General features: G+C 36.7%; 1 pseudogene; it reads left to right on the top strand.

The window, feature by feature from the left end:
- Window positions 1-1,776: 1,776 nt before the first annotated feature.
- LOC129071620 (nucleophosmin-like) overlaps window positions 1,777-21,396 on the top strand; it is a 42,910-nt pseudogene continuing 23,290 nt past the window's right edge.

The raw sequence follows: 21,396 nt of genomic DNA on the forward strand, positions 1-21,396 counted from the left end.
ATAACTGGATCACATGGTAGTTTCATTCATAATATTTTGAGGAATCTCCATACTATTTTCCGTAGTGTCTGTATCAATTTACAATCCCACAAATGGTGTATAAAGGTTCACTTTTCTCGACATCCTTTCCAACGCTTGCTATTTTTTTTCATTTTGATAATAGCCATTTTTAATGAGCATGAGGTGATATCTCATTATGATTTTGATTTGCATTTCCCTAATAATTAGTAATATTGAATATCTTTTCATGTGCCTGTAGCTTATCTGTATATTTTCTGTGGAAAAATATCTATTCAGATAATCTGTCAATTTTTTAATTTCTTTTTTAGTTGTAAAAGTTCTTTATGTATTTTCCATATTAACCCCTTATTGGATGTATGATTTGCAAATATCTTCTCCCATTTAGTAGGTTGCCTTTTCATTTTTGATGATGGTTTTCTTTGCTGTGAAAACGTTTTTTAGTTTAATGTAGTCCCATTTATTTATTTTCATTTTTGTTTCTCTTGCCATAGGAGTCAGAGCCACATGAACCTTGCTAAGATCAGTGTCAGGAAACTTGCAACTTATGTTTTCTTCTACGAGTTTATGGTATCAGGTCATGCATTCAAGTCTTTAATCCATTTTGAGTTAATATTTGTATAGTATACAATACTTGCTTTTAGCATTTATTAATGATATATTTTTAATAAATTACAGTATTATCTTTGCAAAGTGGTGATTTATATATACTTTTCTTTATGTTTATTAGCTCTTCTTTCAGTTAAAAACACAGTTTTCTTTTTATTATCTCTTTCTTTTGTTTTAACATCATTGTGGGCTTAGGGATTTTAGTTTATATTAATGGGTTACAACTAATTACCATCATTATTTTTGCTGTTACATTTATTCCAAATTTACAATAGATACTCCTTAAAGCTGGGTCCTTTATCCATTTCTGACATGACTCCAATATATACTTGGTCATTTTCTTGTGCCGGGACTCCCTAGTATTTCCCAAACCTCAGACCTGAAATCAGCCACTTCTCTAGATAGTTCTGGTTATTTTCCTTGGAAAAAAGGTAATTACAAAGCAAACTCTAAGTGCTAGGGGCTTATCACCATTCAAATAAGATATCAAAGGCTCTGAGCCTTTTTTGTGGATGGAGACAAAAGATGCATTAAAATAAAAATTAAGTATTTTGCATTGGTATTTTCATTACAAAATTAACATTATAAATTTGATTTTTCTTTACTTCTTTTGTTTTAGATTTTTTCTGTTTATTATACTGAAATCCTGACTCCTAAGTTTTGTGAGTGTATGTGTGGATTTTAACTTATATTAATGGATTATAATTTGTTTTATCCTAATTGTATGTTGTGTGTGTATGCTTTTGTTAAATTTACTGAGTTGGATTTAGATGCAACATCTTCTTGGCAAATACGCTTTGCAGATATATTTAAAAAGATACACCACTAAGAATACACAGAAGTAATACTGTATTCAACAGTTATTTGAAGCAATTCTTTAACTTGCATGGTTTTGTTGTCAGCTAAATTCATTTCTTTTTACCTGTGTTGAATTTTAGTGTCTGCCTTTTTTTTCTTTTTAATATGATTTTATTTTTCCAATATAGAAAACCATTCATCATTCAAAACTTAAAACAAAATAGAAAGTATATTCAGAGAAAGCCAACCCTAATCCCCATTCTTTTCACCTCATTGCCAATGTCCATAGGGAGCCATTTCATTTGGCTTCTTACTTCTCTGTCTCAATTACCCCATCATAAATTGGTCACCATGGCAGAGGATTTACTGGCCAAAACCTGCTGGTCACAGATTGATGGAGCCATGAATCAAACCAAGGCAGTTTTCTTGCAGGGGCAGAGCACTCACCTGTCTCACAAAGGCCCTGGTGATGTAAGTGTGGGGAAAAAAAAATAAGCTTTGAAATTAGCAGGTTCTGCCAGTTACTATATGTGTAACTTTGGGCAAGTTCCTTAACTTCTTTGAGCTTCATTTTTCTCAGTTATGATTTAGGGATCATAATGCCAATTTTGCAGAAATGTAACAAGGGTTAAAGATAACTTATGTAAAATAATTAGCAGAATGCTAGGCACATAGTAATTACTTAGTGAATGTTACAAATTATAATAACTAGTGAAACCATAATAATCAGTCATCCAGAAGAAAAGGGGAAAATTTTACTTTTGATTCGTCATTGAAGTATTGTGACCTGATTGCATGTCAATCTGTTTAATAAAATTAAACATTTCTAGGAATTAGTGAACTTGAATTATTGGGCCAAAAACAATTTTAAAAAGCAAAAAAGCCAGGATTTGATAATTTTATGATTTTAAAAAGTTTAAAAGCATCTCAGAGAATTGATCTATTTTTCAAAACACAGGATTTAGTAGTTTAGTGAAAAAGAAAGTTCTACCACTGCTACAAGAAATATAGAAATAATAAAGTAACTTCTGGCTAAAGTGAATATTACTTAAATTTGAATTAATTTCCTCATTGTTTTCCTTCTAATGCAATTTAAGATATTATTATGCCCACTATGTTTTAAAGATTTTCATCCTGTGTTTAACACAAAGAAGGCTGAACCATGCAAAGGTAGAATTTAATTTGTACAAAATCCTCTTTATAACATAGCCTAATTAAGATACCCATTAAATCATGTAATGCTAATTAAATTTGGAGGCAAATGTAATTGAGAACTTTTGGATTTCTTTTAACATAAAATTAATGCAGTGGACATAAAAAAGGGTGTGCTAATTAGATATTGTTATGAAGAATATTACATGAATAAAAAATCGTGACTGCTATCTTGATGAAAACTATTATTTCACAGAATGTGACATACTGTGCTTACTAGATTTACCAGCATAATTTATATGAAGCTATAGGAGTAAAACAGTTAGTGACTGTTTTTCTGAAGACAAAAGTTACTTGAGTTTTCTTCTCACATTAGTAAATGTCTCGGTCCCTGTCTGAGTTTGTTATACTGTTGAACTTTATAACAATAACTACACACACTGACTTGACTTAAGACAGAAAATTTCAAACTTTTTGATCATAAGATTCTTTTACACTCTTAAAAAATATCTAAGACTTTCAAGAACTTTCATTGATGTAAGTTTATATCTATTGCTACTTATCATATGAGGAAATCAAATATTTAATTTGTTTTTCAATTCATCTAAAATAGCAAAACAAAGCAACTATGCACTAATGTAAATAGAATTTTCAAATAAAACATCACATATTTCCCCCAAGAAACATGGAGAAAACGTGACATTATTATACCTTTTTGCAAACCTCTTTGAAGTCTGGCTTCATAGGATACATCCAATTTCTGTTATCTTTCTCTGCATTGTAAATCTTGCCTTGGTTGAAGTATATAAAGAAAATGGAACCTCATTGATGTAAGTGGAAGAGTGAGGAGTATTTTAGTAGATTTTTCAAATAATTTATGGATATCATTCTTTGATTCAATGTCCAAAATCTACAGGTGGCAGTTTCTTAGGGAGCAGTTGCAATGTAGTTAGTATCTCAACCATATCAAGAAGCTTTTCCCTCTGTTACACTCTGAATATGCTGTCTAATCATGCATGGTTTGGTAGCATCATGCACTGGTAATTTGAAACTATTGGTTCACTAAGTTATGTAGATATTCCAAATATTGACAGATTTCATTATAAAATGTAAGAAAATTACATTTTTTAATATCACACTGTTCTCATCAGAAAGGTCTGTTAAACACTGGGAAGTAATCAATGTCAGGTGATGGACACACATTTTCCAGAATTTTTACTTGCAAACTGTCTGTTGTTTTATTTAAAGTGACCGATTCACTAATTCACTTTTGAGAAAGTGTCTGCTAAGTACCCAAGTCTGAATAACTATAGTTTTTTGATAATTCTTTCAAGTGAAAATTACATTAGATGAACAAATGGAGCCAGTTTATCTCACAACTCAAAAAATTGCACCAGTGCTTTTTAAAAAACAACCGTGTGCTTCTGTATGAAGTAGAATTGTTTTACAGAACTTTCCACTTCACATAAGATATTAAAAAGATGTGTTATCAAAGGTTATAAATAAAATTAACAATTTTTACAGCTGCAACATAGAAATTCTGAAATACAATTGTAATGTTTTTTTCCTATGCTCGTCACTTTGAGAAATAAAATGTCTGCTAGTACAGTTTGGTGCCATTGCCTTGAATCATGCTAAGCTACCAGCAGTTTTACCCACAACTGCCTTTGCATTATTAGTAGAAAGGGCAGCACAATGAAAAGGCTAAGTACTATCTTAGGATTATTATGGAAACAGATTGTACTATAAGAACCACCAGAAAATGTCTTGGAAATCCCCCATGGCCTATGGATCATGCTTTGAGAACACTATAGTAAGGTCTATGTCTGCCTAGCTGTCCCTGAATCAGGGCAGAGAGAACACCTACAAAGAAAGGTGGGCCTACTTCCCGATGCCATCCATACTGTGAGACTCTGGTCAGTGTACGAACGTCAGCCCTCGCCTGCCCCAGGCCCTTTTCCTTCTCTCCACATCACCCACCACCAAACAAATAAACATATACAACAGGCAACATCTAAATAAAATGTTTTTGACATATTATTGGGAGGTGGGGTGGATAAACTACAATAGATTACAATTTTAAAAAAACAGGACAAGTAAATGCTCTTATGAGTGAATATTAAGATAAAGCCTGACTGACTGTTTTTAGCCTTAGCTCTGGTGCAGAGGGAGAGGGTGGATCCTAGAACTACATACTTTAAAACTTAACACAGTCTTTTTTCTTTCTGCTGCATAGTATTCCATTGTGTAAATGTATCACAGCTTCTTGATCCACTCATTTACTGTTGGGCACTTAGGTTACTTCCAGCACTTGGCTTTTGTAAATTGTGCTGCTATGAACATTGGGGTACATAGGTTCTATTGAATTGGTATTTCAGGATTCTTAGGGTATAATCCCAGCAGTGGAATTGCTGGGTCAAAAGACAGTTCCATTTTTAATTTTTTGAGGAAATTCCAAACTGTTTGTCACAGTGGCTGCACCAGTCTGCATTCCCAACAATGTACTAGGGTTCCCTTTTCTCCACAACCATGCCATCACTTATGGTTTATTGATTTATGATGGCCATTCTAACTGGAAATGGAATCTCACTGTGGTTTTAATTTGCATTCCTCTGATGGCTAATGATGCTGAACATGCTTTCGTATGTCTCTGGGCCCTCTGTATGTCTTCCTTGGAGAACTGTCTTACAGCAATTCTCCAAGTGGAGGAGTGGGTAGAACTGCAGAGCATTACGCTAAGTGAAATAAGCCAGGTGGTAAAAGACAAATACCACATGATCTCACCTATAAGTGGAACCTAATCAACAAAACAAGCAAGCAAACAAAATATAACCAGAGACACTGAAATAAAGAACAAACTGACAGTAACAAGAGGGGAGGGAGGAAGGGGATAACAGAGGAAAGAAGAGGAAGGGTCATCAAGAAATATGTATAAAGGACACATGGAGAAAGCCAAAAGGGGGAAGGATTGTGGGAAGGAGGAGGGGGTGGGTGAGGCAGGGGAAAGTGGTGGCAGGAAAATGGAGACAACTTTACTTGAATAACAATAAAAAAAAAAAAAAAACAGCACAGTCTTATAAATATAGGGACCTATCAATTTTGTTTCAAAGAGTTGTCTTGAGAAAAGATATTGCTATTGACAATTACTTCCTTTCCCAGTATCCCAGGTACCCAGACAAGTAAAGTTGGGGGTTATTGTGACAATGTATCAAATGGTCCTGCTGCCTTCTTAAGGGTTGACTCACTCATTTAAGGCAGAAACAAAGTATTCTGCAGACATTAAACCTGCACCTAATTCAGTCTTCTATTCTCATTTTCAAAATCCTACTTAAACTACATATCACCTAGAAAGGAATTAGAAACAGAGATTATTTTCCATGTTTCTTGAGAATCTGGAGATTATGCTGAGCTTTAGTTGAAAGACCAAAAATTTACCAGGCCCTAAATATATATATACACTGTAGCTCCTTTGTTGGTTTTTGTTATAAGATTTGGTTGAGAAACAATCCAGAAAGAGGACTTCACTTCAAATATTTGGAGCATGAGAAAAGTGGGGGGAATAGAATAATTTAAGAAATTCAAATTAGGTAGTGACGGAACTTTTGTTACTGCCACATACTTGGAAAGATGACTGGAAATAAATATGTGGAAAGAGCCATTAGAAAATTAATGTACAAAAGGGCTCATGGACATGATCAACAGTGGGGTGATACAAGGAGAAGGGTGTATGTGGGGGATAAATTGTAATAGAAAAATACAATTAAAATTATAATAAAAAGTACAATTAATATAAAATTATAACAAAATATCCCCTGTCACTATGAAAAAAAAGAAATTAATGCACATATCATGCTTTTATTTCAATCCCTGGTTATTATTATTCATTGCTTAAAGAATGAGGTTTCTCTTTGACTAGTTTGGAAATGATATTTGGTAAGACTGGGATAAATTTTTTTAATTTCTTGTATTTCAAGATCCTTAAAAAGAAAGAAAATTTTATTTAAAATATTTGGCTTTGAAATAGAAAGCTAAATAAATGTATAATATTGTTAGTGATGTTTTTAAAATAAATTTTGTCACATAGGTGACCACTACTGGGTGAAAAGGAATTTTTATTTAGGACGAGCTTCTAATAACCTTAAAGGCTTCAAAAAAATCATTTGATCCATTCCCTTCAGTACTGTCTTCCAATTCATAGAGAAGTTGGCTAAGCATAATGCAGAACAGGCTGCCAAATGAAAGATCAGTGCCCAACAGCTCATCGGAAACTGAATTTAGGATTTGATTTTATAAAAATAAGTAAAGGTTAATTTACAAAGAAAGTTTCAAGTTTCAGGCCTTTATTCTGTCTTAGGCTCTCCTAAAGATGATAGGTATTTTTTTCTTTTTTAAAGTTATTACTCTATCATTGATTATTTTCTTCCTTACAAAATAATTATAAATGTCAGGTATTTCTCCTTGAGGAAAAACAAGATTTCAAATGGACTTCTACGGAAGTCAGTGAGTGACTGTAATGAAAGTATTGCTGAAGGTGCTGTGATTCAGTCTTCCTAAGATTCCAAAGGTTTTTGGACAATTCTGTCCTTCACTGTGTCTTAAGGAATTAGGGAAAGAATGAGAGTAAATGGCAGAGGAAAATGGGGCAACTATCTTGAAGTTATCAGAACACTGGATTGTACAAAATGGGACTTGGATTCTGATGATCTTTCTGTTTTTAGTGCATTGTGACCTTATGAGGATTTTGGAAAAGTAACAGGCAAATGATTCCCTAATTCAGGATTTTCTGTGGACAGGTGGAGAACTGGGAACAATGCATGGCAATGGTTCAGGTGAACAGTGGGGTCATTTACTAAAGCGTGGACCTTGGAAAGCTGAGTAGAGTCTGAAGCTGATCAGAGAAGGTCATACCCAATTCTGCAGTCTCTGGTGTAACCTCGCTATTACACTTTTCTCATTCTATCAGCCTACCTTCCTTGCCCATTTTATTAGACACCTAGCTGATCTGACTTTTTGACTTCTAGTTAACTACTTTCTATGACTCATAAATAACTTAACATCAGCCATAGTGTAGCAGCAGTGCCCCTGCTTCTTCTATAGAGTAAAGAAAGAGACCCGAAGAGGACACACTCAGCGCAGCATGTCTTAATGCAGCAACTCAGCCTCATTAAAGTCCTAATGGCCACGAGTTTGTAATAGTCAACTACCTGGTCCCTCTTATCTCTACTTGCCTCTCCCTTCACCTCCAGGAAACCTCTTGCTCCACTGCATCATGGACTCCTATGGTAGCCCCAGCCATGAAACTATTCCTATCAGTCAATCCCATTGAGGATAAGGGGAAGAGATGTCTGCTTACTGGGAGTCCCTCAGCTCCATGGACAAGATATCGCTCTTCTTCACCTTAACTTTCCTTTTTGGTGTGCCATTGAAAAGTGGGAAGCTCGTGACAAAGTATGAAGCCAACTTGGTCTTGGAATGAAGGGAATGGAGGTGCCCCTCTGTTTTATAATACTCTAGAAAGGCCAGGCATTATAGGAGCCTCAACTGCCAGGATCTGCCTAGCATTGTCCACACCTCCATCAGGGTTTCTTTTACTCTCTGATTTAATTTTCTGTTTGTCTTAAAGAGGAGAAAGCTAGAAGAGGTTAAACAGATTGTAAGCACCCACCACATTTCACATAAATCAGCTCATTTAATGTACCCAATAACCCTAGAGAGGAGTTGCTATCACCCTATTTAGTAATAAAAAATGGCAGCTCAGAGAAGGTCAGTAATTATACTAGATCTTATTTCTAGCATAAGTCTAAATCCACATTCTGTTTTCATTCTTTTTTTATATATCCTGTTGCTATCCAGTTACTATTATCTCCTCATTTCTCAATCACTATTCAACTCATACCTTTGTTTTTTTTCCTGATAGGTTACTTTGGTCTTGGCACTGCTTTCCCTAATCATGATCAACAGTGTTCTTCCCAGCTATGTGAGGATTTTTCTTATGGATTTCTCAGTGGAGAAGTCATGAATGACACTGTGTAAGGAGGCCAGCTCGGAAGGAGCCACACTGATGTTAATAGCAGATGAAATGACCTGGTAGTTGCTGCCAAAGTGAATACCACTTAAAAGCATTTTAAAAAATAGTTCTCTAAATTTTAAATGATCTTAAACTCTTGCTTTTTAACTTGAATTCAATGCCATTTAGCTCTTTTATTAGGATCCCTGGCCACAGCTAAAGTCTATTTTAAACTGTTTAGTGTTCGTTAATAAGGAATTTTATAAAGTCCCAATAAAAGCCCACAATTCAGGAGTTAGTTAACTGAGTAAAATTAACCATGTAAATGCTCAATGAAGCAAGTGATTAGAAAAAGAATAGATTTTAAAAAGCAAGATTTAAATGAATAAAATTGTTTTGTCTATTTTGATACTGCTTATAAGTCATAATTAAATAATCATGGCCCAAAAGCACAAAACCTACCTCATCACTAACCCAGTGGCAAATAAGGTAGACCCATATTCTTAGAATCATAGTAATGAGCAGGTTCTCTCTTACTTTTTTAAAAAAGAAATTGTTCAAGGGATTAATCTTTAATATTTATTTATTTATGATCACTAAATGTAGCTATACTTTTTTTAAAGATTTTGTCTATTTATTTTTAGAGAGAGGGAGAGATACATCAATGTATGTTTGCCTCTCTCACACCCCCTGCTGGAAGCCTGGCTTGGAACCCAGGCGTGTGCCCTGACTGGGAATCAAACCAGCAAAGCTTTGGTTCGCAGGCTGGCACTCAATCCACTGAGCCTTGCCAGCCAGGGCATGTAGCTATTCTTTTGATCTGGGGTAATTTTCAGTCTTTGCTTTGTTTGTAGACAGAAGGGAAACATATTCATAGTTGAGAATTCTGCTATACCTTCAATGAGGACAAAGTTTGGATATATAAAGAATAATCATATTTATAAAATGAGATAAAATTGTTCTCAGAGTTCTTAGTTTACCAAACTTCTTAATCAGCAAGACCTCTTTTTTTTTATTTTATCATTATGCATTTGAGAAAGGAAGTTAGTGGAGATGGTATCATTCCCATTTTATAAGAAAATAAACTCAGGATAAAAGAAATTAAGTTTCTCAGCTAAAGATTTTGAAAGAATTGAGATCTGAATCCATGTGGGTTAACTTCAAAACCCATGTTCTTTTAACTAGATCAGCAATTTTCAACGTTTTTTATAGCATAGACACATAAACTAATTACTAAAATTCTGCAGTACACCAAAAATCATATTTTCCCTCATCTAACAAAAAATAGGTATAATTTTGATTCATTCATACTAGACAGTTAGTCTCGTGTTGGCTGTTATCAGTTTTTAAATTGACAATCTAAGGTAGAAGAGGTCAGGGCCCCTGACTAGTTAGGTACTGCATGTTTTAAAAATTCCTATGGCACACCTGTTGACAATTGCTGATCTAGGCTGAGCTGAATTAAACAAAGCAAAATTAAAGTAAGAACTTAGTAGGGTTATATTAAGTATTTTCAAACACATCCCTTTTAGAACATTAGGCAGCTACTAGGTGCCAACATTGCTCCCAGCAGGCACTGTGCAGACAGGAGAATAAGATAGTTCGGATAGGTACTCTTGGGCTGCAGGCATGTCAGCATCTACAGTAGTCACAGCAAATTAAGTTGTCGTCATGAGAGCAGCAGGGACAAATTACCAGGGAAGCACAGTGAGAGAGTGAAAACCTCACCTCTAGAAGTTCCACCTCGTCTGGGAAAAACCCTCTCTCATTTTCAGTGTGTTTCTTAAGCAAACATTGGCTCAACACAGATTGAACTGTTGCTGTTGTAGGTTCTAGTGTTTTTCCGTGTAAAGCTGGAAATAGAACCCAGGTCTCAAGTCCAAACAAAGTACTTACTTTGATCACTGATGGAAATAATCACAATGAACTAATCATGTTTTCATAGTCCCCCTATTCATATTCTACTTTCAGTGCTGTCAGGCTGACAACTGGTTACTGGTAGGCTCACATGGGATGGCGCACCCATTCTGCATAAGGAATGAGTTTGTGAAGACAGGAGCTCTAGTATAAAGTCTTAAACACTTTTAGTCTCATGACATGCAACTTTCAAAATATCACCTCATGTACTTCTGGGACCCGTGAAACATCTGGAAGGAAAGACCCACTCTTGCTCTCCAGTGCTACCACAGTGTACGGGTCACGCTGTTGTTCTAACAGTCTTCACCTCCTTGTCACTTTAAAAGTGAGTCTTTCAAACTCCTTGATGGTAGCCACAGGCAAGAATACACTCCAAAAAACAACAATAACAACAACAAAAGAATGTACTCCAAGAAGCAAGCTGACACAGTCCCCAAGAGACAAAAACCTTACCCTCCCTCCTATAAGCAATGTCATCTGGTAAAACAAATGGGGCAATGTAGTTCCATACTTTGTCTATTCACTCTGGTACTAACTCTGATAGTGGAAGACAAGGCAGGCTGCCACCATTCCTAAGGCTTCCTCAAGCATGCAAAATGCTGATAAGCTTTTTATTTATGAACCACAGCTTAGCCCATGTGTATTTATACTTTATCTTCTGCTTAAGCCTTCCAAAGCTCCATCATCAGCCCTCCTCTAAGTGAAGTTCACCGGACCATACATCATTCCTTCCCTGGCTACTATTTCCTTTATTTGCCTCTGATTTTTAACAGACAATATTATTAATTTGAGGAGTTGGGGGTCACTGTAGTCAGGACAATCAGTACTGGCTTCTGTACTGCTGAAAAATAGGCACGCCCTTTGTTCTTGGTTAAATTCCATATGAGTTCTGGTTTATTTCTCTTTTGAAAGATCCACACTCTTTGCCTTTCTTTTTGTTATTTTGCTTATATTTTACTAACCAAAGTAAATTCTTCTAAACTCACTACTTCTTCTTGTATCAGATGCAGAATTTTTTCCCCAGCATATATAGCATATAATCATGTCTAGCTTTTAAATCATATATATATATATATATATACATACATATATACAATTTTCCATGAGTGTGTATGTGTCTTTTTGAATATTTTATCTGCTTATAAGATCTCCTTCTCTTGTTGCAGCTCATAACTTGGAATCTCAGGTTTTCTGAAGTGGGGCTGGTCATAAATTTTCATTGCTGATAGGTTTAAGTCAGTGAATCACTGTTTCTTGGTCACAGAGTTTCTGGGTATGGGGCTCCAAAATCAGAATTTCCTAAAAGGTGTGGGGGCATTTTAATATGAAGCCAGGTAAAAAGTTTCAGCCTCCTGGAAAGGCCTGTTGATTTGACTCAAAGAGTGCTGGGCTCCAAAAATCCTCTGTCTGCTTCACTTGATATTTATTGGCAACAATTATTGAATAAAACAATTCAGATTAAGTGCCCTGCCTCATGTGGGTGATAGCAGTAGCTCTGAGGGTAGAAGACATGCTACTAACTTTTATCATTTCAGTCTTATCGATTTAGTGGGTGGAAAAACAAGGCAACTATTTATTTATCTATCTATCTATTATTTATTTATTTAAATTGATTCTTTATTGTATTCTTTTTTGACATTACCTTTTAGGGGCAACTATTTTACTTGCTATTTTACTAATTCTCTCAGTATAAGCATGCAGGGGCACACAGCCCCCCCCCCCTCACCCCCCTTCTATTTTCTCTTGGTGAAATCCAATCTTCACAAATGGAAATTAAGGCCCTACTGTATGCTGTATGCTTTACTCCAAACTCTTGGAGTAAAGTAGTCAAAATGAGACACAGACTCTGTCTTGCCCAATTAAGATGTTTAGCAAGTATTTTAAATGATGAGTGACATGAAGGAGAATTCCAGGACACTCACTTTAACGAGTCCACTAACCTGGTTTTGAATGTGCCAGAACACATTTTTCTTTCCTTCCAAGTGAATTATTTCAAAGTGCTTTTGGTGAAAAACCCTCTTAAAAACCCCAAACCTGGTCATTTTCGCCTATACGATATACTTTTATTTGCTATCCATCTGTTCTTTTCCCAGCCCAACTGTGTCATGAGTTAGGTCCTAATAAAAAAATATTGGCCTAAGCTACAGGTCAAGACAGTTGAAGACAATTTGAGGTCACAAGACACAGATTTCAGAAATTTTTCATGGAAATCTACTTCTTGGGATTCCCCTCTCTCAGCGGTTCCCACACTGGTTACAACATGAGAACTGACAGAAAATCCCACTCTCTTATAGGATGCACTACATATTCTGGCTCAAATTTTTCTTTCTGTAAAAGTCATTTGGGATGTTGTCAGGTTGACTTTGTCTTTGACATTTTGTACCCCCTGTTATAACCTTTTGTGTCTGAGTTCTATGTCCTCACCAGCCTATGGCATGAGGAACAGAAGGCTCTGCTCTGTATATGTGCCCAGCAGGTCCTGGGCAACCCTTCCTGTTTACACACTGGTCTTCTCACTAGACTAAAGTTCACTGGGACAGAGCTCTTCACATAGAAGATCCCTCTTTCCAGAGACCTATTTCTAGCTTTAATGGCATCTGTGGAACAAATCAAAATGTTTTCTTAATCCCAAGCCAGGCCTTCGTAGAAAAACTGAGGAAGGAATTAAAGATTAAACAAACAAACAAACAAAAATAGCTGCTTTTGAATCCATTGGGAGGCATATGTAGGCAGTGGAGGGTCAAGCCAGTCCTATAGTCTCAGAATCCTGTATCCTAGCAGATGTTTCCCGTTCTCCTTTTCTTTGCATATGCATGAGATAATTTGAATGGAGAAAACATTTAACTGAAATGAGACTCTAGAACAGAAGAGGAGTTCAAAATGTCAGGAGTATATAAATGAAGAAAGACATTTCATCTGCTTTGCCTTAGTGATGAGGTTCCCAAAGGAAGATTGTGTGGTTGAGTCTCAGGGCATTTTTGTTCCTGCTGTCTCATCCATCTCAGTTAGCCAGCTCCCTGTACCTACAGTGCAGGAGAGCTACCCAAAACAAATTAATCTAATGGATCTGTCCTAGAAATGGTGCTATTTCCATATTATCTGCCCCTAAATTTCCTTTCTGAAGAGTTAAATGAATAAGGAGGAGACAGCACTAAAAACTATTTATTTCTAATTAAAGTTTATATAGGTTATTTCCCAGCATGCTTTGGGTGAGACTCTCTCTCAGGATTCTATGTCTGAGTCTCTGATTGAGTCTAATTGGTTCCCCAAGAGAGTTTTTCTTTATTACATGAAATTAAACTCTGACTCACTGTGTGTGTGTGTATGTGTGTGTGGGGAGGGGGGGCGTTCTTGTTGGTTTTTTACTGGAAGGAATTTTTGAAAAAAATAATAGAATATTAGTGGTGGGAGGGATTATAAAGATTTTTATTCTGGTGTTTTTTAAATTCACTTTGGCAATGAAGTCTTACATAAAAGTGTATCTTACAGTATATAAAAAATGAAAAAACCGATAATATCTGGACTGGTTAAAAGGAAAGGCGAGATCTGTTTTTCGTTGTTGTTTGTTTTGTCTTTCTCTTTAACCCATTTCTCTACCCTCCATAAAGTGGTCCTTAAAGATTCTTTTTGAATTGTGTAACTTTCCAGAAAGATATTTGAAATATAATAGACATAGTAAATGCCTTCTCATTTTATTCTCAGAGGAGGAAACTGAAATTCAAAGTAGAAGAAGGTCTTACCTAAGGTCCCACAGCCAGTTAGTTGCAGCTCACACACTGGACTCTAAGCCCAGTTCACTTCATGCTACACTGCATTGCTTGGCATGACACTATCTTTCAATTAGCTGTGGTCATTGCCTCATGACATATTCAATAGCATCCCAAGGAATGCAAGCTGAACATATTTTCAAACCAGAAGTGCTGCTGTGAATAAGGAGAAAGTTCAAGGGAAGCTTACGGTATGGCTGCAGGTGTCCATCCTTCTACTTTCACTTTCTGTCACTTTATCTGTCTCAGGGGGCATATTTCCCATTGGTTGTCCCTTGGGCTAAACAGAAATTGAAATTATTTAATTTAGGTTTTCTTCAGGTTCCTTGACTTGCAATCAGCCCATTTTTGTACCCTTACCTCTCCAGCTGTTCTCTGTGAAAAGCTTACTAACTACGGCTGCTGAAAATGCCAGAGCCATTTAATGTCAGAGAATTTCCCAAATGGATTCAACGTTCTTAAAGTGACTAATTTAATTGGAATTGTAAGGCATCAGATAATAATGATATCCTTTGGCTATATTCTTAATGGGTTGTACACCTATAATGAAATCCATAATGAAAAGGATAATAGAAGTATATTTGAGAAGGAAATCCATTAAATTTCCCATGCAGCAGATAAAAATGTGGCATCCTGAGTAATGTCTTAACTTTGGTTTTATCCTCAGAGACCTGAGTCTGGTTGTAGGGGATGGGCATTAGATTAATAGGAGTAGAGGAAATTCCCATTAAATCTTAATTTCACACAATGTTTCTCTAACTGGAAACCCAATTCATTAGTCATCTGTCTTGAAAAACCGGGATTGCTTTAAGGGCTGCTAGTTTTGTTTACTGTGATTAATTTTTGTCTCCTAGTCTTATTCCTGTTGTATTCTGGAGTCCTGTCTGTAATCCTCTTGTTCCTCATGCTAGGATAATTTATCATGGTATTTCTGCACATCCTTGGATTATCTTTCTAAGAGTGAAAGCATACTTGGAAGATGGAAGTATTCCCTTTCTCCAGGGAAGGGGACAATATAATAATGATAATGCCTCCTTTTTCAGGGCAAAAGTTGAACTTGTCTGCTTGCAGCTCCCTTCACAGATTGGAGGTTTTGTAATCTCAGGATTCCTCAACTATAGCACAAGTCTAATGTACGTGCAACATCACCCTGGGTCCACTTCTGCCCACCTACCCTCCCCATGGGACTGAAAGACAAAGGCAACTGATAAGATCATGAGTTTCATGCTGATTCCTGTGGTGCTCTCAGTAATGAAGTCCTTTGTCTCTGATCCAGGAGTCTCTCGCATCTTCTTTGAGCATCTATGAAACAAGCAGGCTAATTTGTAAACCTCAGAATATTCACAGCTCTTGACACCTTGTTTCTTCTTCCTGGAGCCCTAGTTTTAGATTTAGATATTAATTCCTGCTGCACCGTCTTCTTCCCAGCATGCTTTCCCTGTCTCAGAGCTTCAGCTGATATTTCTGGTATTCCCTTCCACTGGTTACCACTCCGGGTGTGGCTTTGTCTCTGTAGTCACTATGAAAAAGAAAATTTCTGTAGGTGTATTTCAACTCATATGCTGATTTTAATTATTTGATAGTGACCGTCTGGACCTTATTCTAAAAAGATTCAAAAGGTGTGTCCTTGCTCAGGGTAAAAGGATTGCATGATCTTCAGGGCTAGGAAGGAGAAGTGGTTTAGATATTTCAAGTCCAAAATGCCTGCATTAGGGCTCTGTTGTCAGATATACCAAGTGCTAAATGATATGGAGAATTGGTGAATAGATCAGAACACATACATAACATCAAATGAACTGTTTTTGATGATGGCAAAGCCACTGTCCATCCAAATAGATGGCTACTCTGGCTATTTACAGAAGATAAATCTCCTGAGTTCTTTACAATCCTTTCTCTGACTCCTCTATGGCCAAGCAATTAGGATCCTCCCAACAAGTTTTAAAGGCAAAAAAAAGCAGAACTAGTAGACATTAGTATTATAAAACCACTGTTAACAGGTTTATAGAATTCACATTATTTACAGAGTATTTAAATAATGTCATCTCTTCCTATTTTTAAACACCAAGAAAACTGGTAAACCTACTTGAAAGGGCAGAAAAGGCTAGGAGGTGTTAAAACCATCAAACATGCACTATGTTTTGTTTTTATCATTTTTATGGCACTGGGAATCAGCCTAGGATGTCATTCTAAATTGTAGTCCTCCAACAAGGAAGCTGTACATACAAATGAGGAACACCACACGCCCATAATTAAATGTATTTTTCAATACTGCATTATTTTGGCAACCTTCAGTGTTATGTTGTGTCATAAAAGTTTCCTACTTTCAATGTTTTTAGTTATTCAGAGCATCCTGTTTGTTTACATTAAGAGAAGGAATTGGGAATGTGGATAAGGAAGGAATAAAGGAGGCTTTAATAGTGGAGAGAATTCCATCAAGCATAATCAGGAACGGAGTGTCTTAGAATTAAATTGAAATTTCAAGGTCTGACTTCTGCAAAATGAACTTCACATTACCCTTACAGATGAGCACTTCAGGTCCTGCACCCAAATGACTGCTTCTCAGACCTCTGATTCGGGATTCTACTGATGATACCGTGACTTTTCTTGTCTCAGGTCCTTTGCACATGTTCTTTTCGGTGCCTGAAAATTTGCCTGTCCTCTTCCTTCTCTTCATCTAGCTAACTGCAAATCATATCTTAATCATTTTCCTGGCATGTTTAAAAAATACCTGATGATGTAGAGTGATATTCAAGATCCTCTATACTTTGACTACCACCCATTTATTTTTTTGTGTTCTGTCTTTTAATAAACCACACTAATTGCCTAAATGTCCTCTTCCCTCCTATTATTTATGATAATATCACTTGTATAAATTTTCTCTTTATACAGAAATCCTTCCACTCAGGGTTAAAAGGTTTTTTTCCTTACTCATACAGACTTTGCTTGTGCTTATTCATATTCTGAGTAGAATTACAGGGGTCTGAACATATGTGTCATGTTTGGGTTGTCTGTATGTTCAAAGTGTTTCCTCCAAGTATATTTTCATTACTTCTGGTTAAGAACCATACTTCATTTATTTGTGTGCCTTCCATAGAACTTTGAGTGAGTAGCAAGACATGTTCAATGCATTGTTTCTCAAACCTCAGCCATCATCAAAAACACTTAGAGGGTTTGTTAAACTACAGTTTGTTGGGTGAACCCCCAGAGTTTCTGATTCAGAAAGCTGGGTATGGAGCCAAAGAATTTGCATTTCTAACAAGTTACGGTGATGCTAATACTGCTCACTCAGGAACCACACTATCAACCACTATTCTATGACAGTGTTTTCAAATGTGATTGTACATTAGAATCCCCTGGAGAGAGTTAAAACACACACACACACACACACACACACACACACACACACACACACACAAGCGCACATGACCGTACCTGGGCTCCATCCCTGACAAATTAAACTAACATCTCAGAAGGTGACACTTTTCTGATGAAAAGAAAGAAAAAAATCAACACCCACAACTCCTCAGGTGATTTTAATCTACAGCCATGGTTGAGATCTAGTACTCCACTGAAGTGCAGAGTCTTGAAGGAAAGAGAGCACGGTTGCTGGAAGGCCAGGCCAAAACAAATGACCTAACATAACATGCAAATGTGAGTTAGGAAGTCCATTTCACAGTTCAATGTGACTACAGTTACGGTGATAGTGTTAAATCTGGGATGGTTTTTAAAGTGCTGTTCATTGAATAGGCTTATAGTGGTTACATCCATAAACCACACTGATTAGCAGAGTTCAGATATCCATGAAGAAACAGGTTAAGGCAAGCAAGGAATGAGAATGGCAAATGGAGAGGTAAGACCAGGGAAGTGAAACAAACCTGGAGGACTCACATCCCATAGAACTTTAAATTTCAAAAGTAGGAAGGAAGGAGGAGTGCTGCAAGTTTGCCTTGCACAAAAAATTTGTTGAAAGCCGTAGGTTCAAGATTTTAAGTGAATTTTTGGAGAAAGCATACCATCTTGACAGGACTAGCCCAGACTAAATATGTAATTTGTACCTAATTGAGGAGGCAGGCATGCGAGCAAAAAGGCAAATGTACCTTCTAGAGGCGCATCCTAACAGAACCCCAGAGAGGTTTTATAAAAGCCCATGAGCTTTCTCTATCTTCTTAGTTGCCTTAGTTGAGAAAGCAATTTCCATTGGAAAAAAGCAAGGATTTTACTTTATTCCCAGTAGTTGGTATTAAATTAGTTCTATAGAATGTGTTTGGAGACCAAGTTGATTAGCAGAGATTGTCTAAGCAGCAGGTATATCAGATTCATTTAATCACTTAACCACATACCCTGCATGTATTTCAGCTTTCTTAGTCAGACTGATTTTTATTTGCAAAACAGCTATCTAGGGGTGCATTATAGCGGATGTCTAATTGATGGTACCTGTCAGGTTTTATGCTCTATAAGTGCCAAGTGCATGTTTTCCATGTATATAGTTCCCTGATCCATTTCTCCAAAGTGAGTACCTGAAAGACATTTAACTCCTTTGAGACTCTAGGAAGGACCCACTGTCTCACAGATTTTAGAGCTCGTGTTCCAAATGGGACGGAAAATTATAGTAGTCTGACTCAACCTAAGTCCACTGTGCCCACACATCTCACCTAGAAGGAATATATGAGTGCCAGGAGGTGAAGTCTACTTCACGGATCTTCTGTCTCTATCTCTTAGAAAAATATGTTTGCATGCTTTCTACTGGTAGTGGTTTGAACGGTGACCCTCTAAAAGATATTTCCACATCTTAGAAACTGCGAATATGATGTTATTTGGAAAAAAGAGTCTTTGCAGATGTAATTTATTTATTTAAGAATCCTGAGATGAAATAATTCCCTAGATTATCCAGGTGGCTTCTAAATTCAATGCTGACTATGCTTAGAAAAGACAAAAGAGAAGACACAGAGGAGAAGGGCAGGTGAAGATGTGGCAGAGATTGGAGTGAGACAGTCACAAGCTGAGAACTACATGGAGACAGCAGATACTGGGAGAAATGGCAGACTCTCCCATGAAGGAAGCTGGGCTTGTGAGCAAACACCTTGAGATTTGGACTTCTGGTGTCTAGAATCATAATCAACTTAGTTTTTATTTTTAAAAGCCACCCAGTCTGTGGTATTTGTTATGGGATCTCAGACAACTAATACACTACTCAGTTATCTAGGGTGTGAGTGGGGTGGGGTTTGCAGGGGGAAGAAGAGAAAATAAATTATTGATAAATCCCAGGTCCTCCTAAAGGTCATTTTGTTTAAATTTTGTTTCTTTGCATTGGCTGTGTCCTCCAAGGAGGACTTCTGCCAACAACAGGTTGTCAACAACCCTTCACTAAGGCAGAGCCTTTCCTTACTTCTGCCCTAACCTTGAATCCAAATACTGCGAGGTAGGGCCTGAAGCTAAGGGAACTCTCTGTGGGTGGGTCAGTGGGGAGCTGTGTGTTTGCGTGTAGGGCTGCAGACGGAGTCCTCAGGTTAAAACAGACCTCTGCGGACTAAAAATGTTTAAGATTGAAAAGGATATTTTCTGTGGGATTCCCTGTACACGAGCCCCCCTGGGTAACAAATACAGTTGCTTTTTCTCTCACAAAATAGGCAGCTAGAACGGTACTGGTTTTCCTGGGGGAATCCACAGCCTTCCAGGTGTATTCCCCATAGTCTGGTTGATGTTATTAGTGATTACATAGTACCTCTTCTCCTTGGTGTTCAGTCTCTCTGTGGAATCATTAGTTTTTTTCCTCTCAAATATTATTCAGGAATTAATTAAAATAAAAAATGATTCATATCTGCAATTTTTTTCCTGCCTTTACTATCTGACTGCCATTCAGACAAAGACCTGGCACTTGTCTACTTAAAAGTCAACTGTGCTTGGTAATGGGATTCTAGTTATTTCTGCACTAACTTGGGTTCCCAGTCAGGTAAGCAGCCTAAATGGATTGTAGATGAGCTACCTGAATTTAAATGACTCAATATATAACATCTTACTCCTATTGTTGTCTTGAATATTCAGTGCTAACTGTTGAAAAGAAGGGGGACCTACCAGCTATTGAGAATAATTTGCAATAACTTAAAACTAGAGAGAGAAGCCACAAGCAGAGTCAAATTCTGTAAAGCATAGGTAATTGGAGGATCATCTAGCCCACAGATGCCAGGAGTCCAAACTATAGAAAGGACAATCAAGAAATCCTGCAGTCCTCAAGTGCTGTGGGAGAATTTAAAACACAGGATGTAAATTGGGAACCTCTGGGTCTGGCCTGACTTGTTTGTATGTACTTTTGAAGCAGTTAACCAATATTTGAAAAGTACTACATTTCAAATAAGAATATGAATTTTTCTCTTAAAAAGAGTTGGATGATCTGATAGAGGCCCACTCTGCAGCCTATCTGGCCAAACACAAGGAGGTCAAATGCTATTAAAAGAGTAAAGAGCATTCTCACTGGGATGACTGCAAAAGACCTTGAACAAGTTCATGAGTTAAAGGATCATAAGTTAAAGGTGGGAGATATTAGCTTGAGTTCTATTTTAGAAGAAATGGATGTGAAGTTTTAAAATTAATGTTATTTTTGGTTCCCTTTTTCCAGCTTCCCTGCTATCTGGCCATACTCTAATCACTAATATGGTGTTAGATTTTATATCAGTCCCTGAATATTTCTGAATCTCTAGTGCCTCATACACAAAATGGGAATAATTATAATATTGGGTTAGCCAAAAAGTTCATATCATTTTTTCCATAAAATAAAAGACATGTTTTTAATTTTCACCGATAACCTCATTGATTTGGATATTTTGAGTATGTCGGCTGTCTCCCAGATGTTATAACATTGATTGTTCTCAGTTAATGTCTCAATTTGATTGCTATCAACATCAGCTGATTTACCCAGCCATGGAGCATCATCCAGCCAGAAATCTCGAGTACGAAACTTCACAAACCACTTATCACATCTTTGATCAGTCATAGCACCTTCTCCATATATGGCACAAATCTTTTACTGAATTTTAATTGCATTTTTAGCTCTTGAAATAATAAAGCATACTATGCCAAAAATGTGCATTTTTTCCATCTTCAATATTAAAATGGCTACACAAAAATTCACCA

The sequence above is a fragment of the Pteronotus mesoamericanus genome, unplaced genomic scaffold (assembly GCF_021234165.1).
Source record: "Pteronotus mesoamericanus isolate MK-2021 breed Mesoamerican mustached bat unplaced genomic scaffold, CSHL_Meso_final contig_27, whole genome shotgun sequence".
Classification (NCBI taxonomy): domain Eukaryota; kingdom Metazoa; phylum Chordata; class Mammalia; order Chiroptera; family Mormoopidae; genus Pteronotus; species Pteronotus mesoamericanus.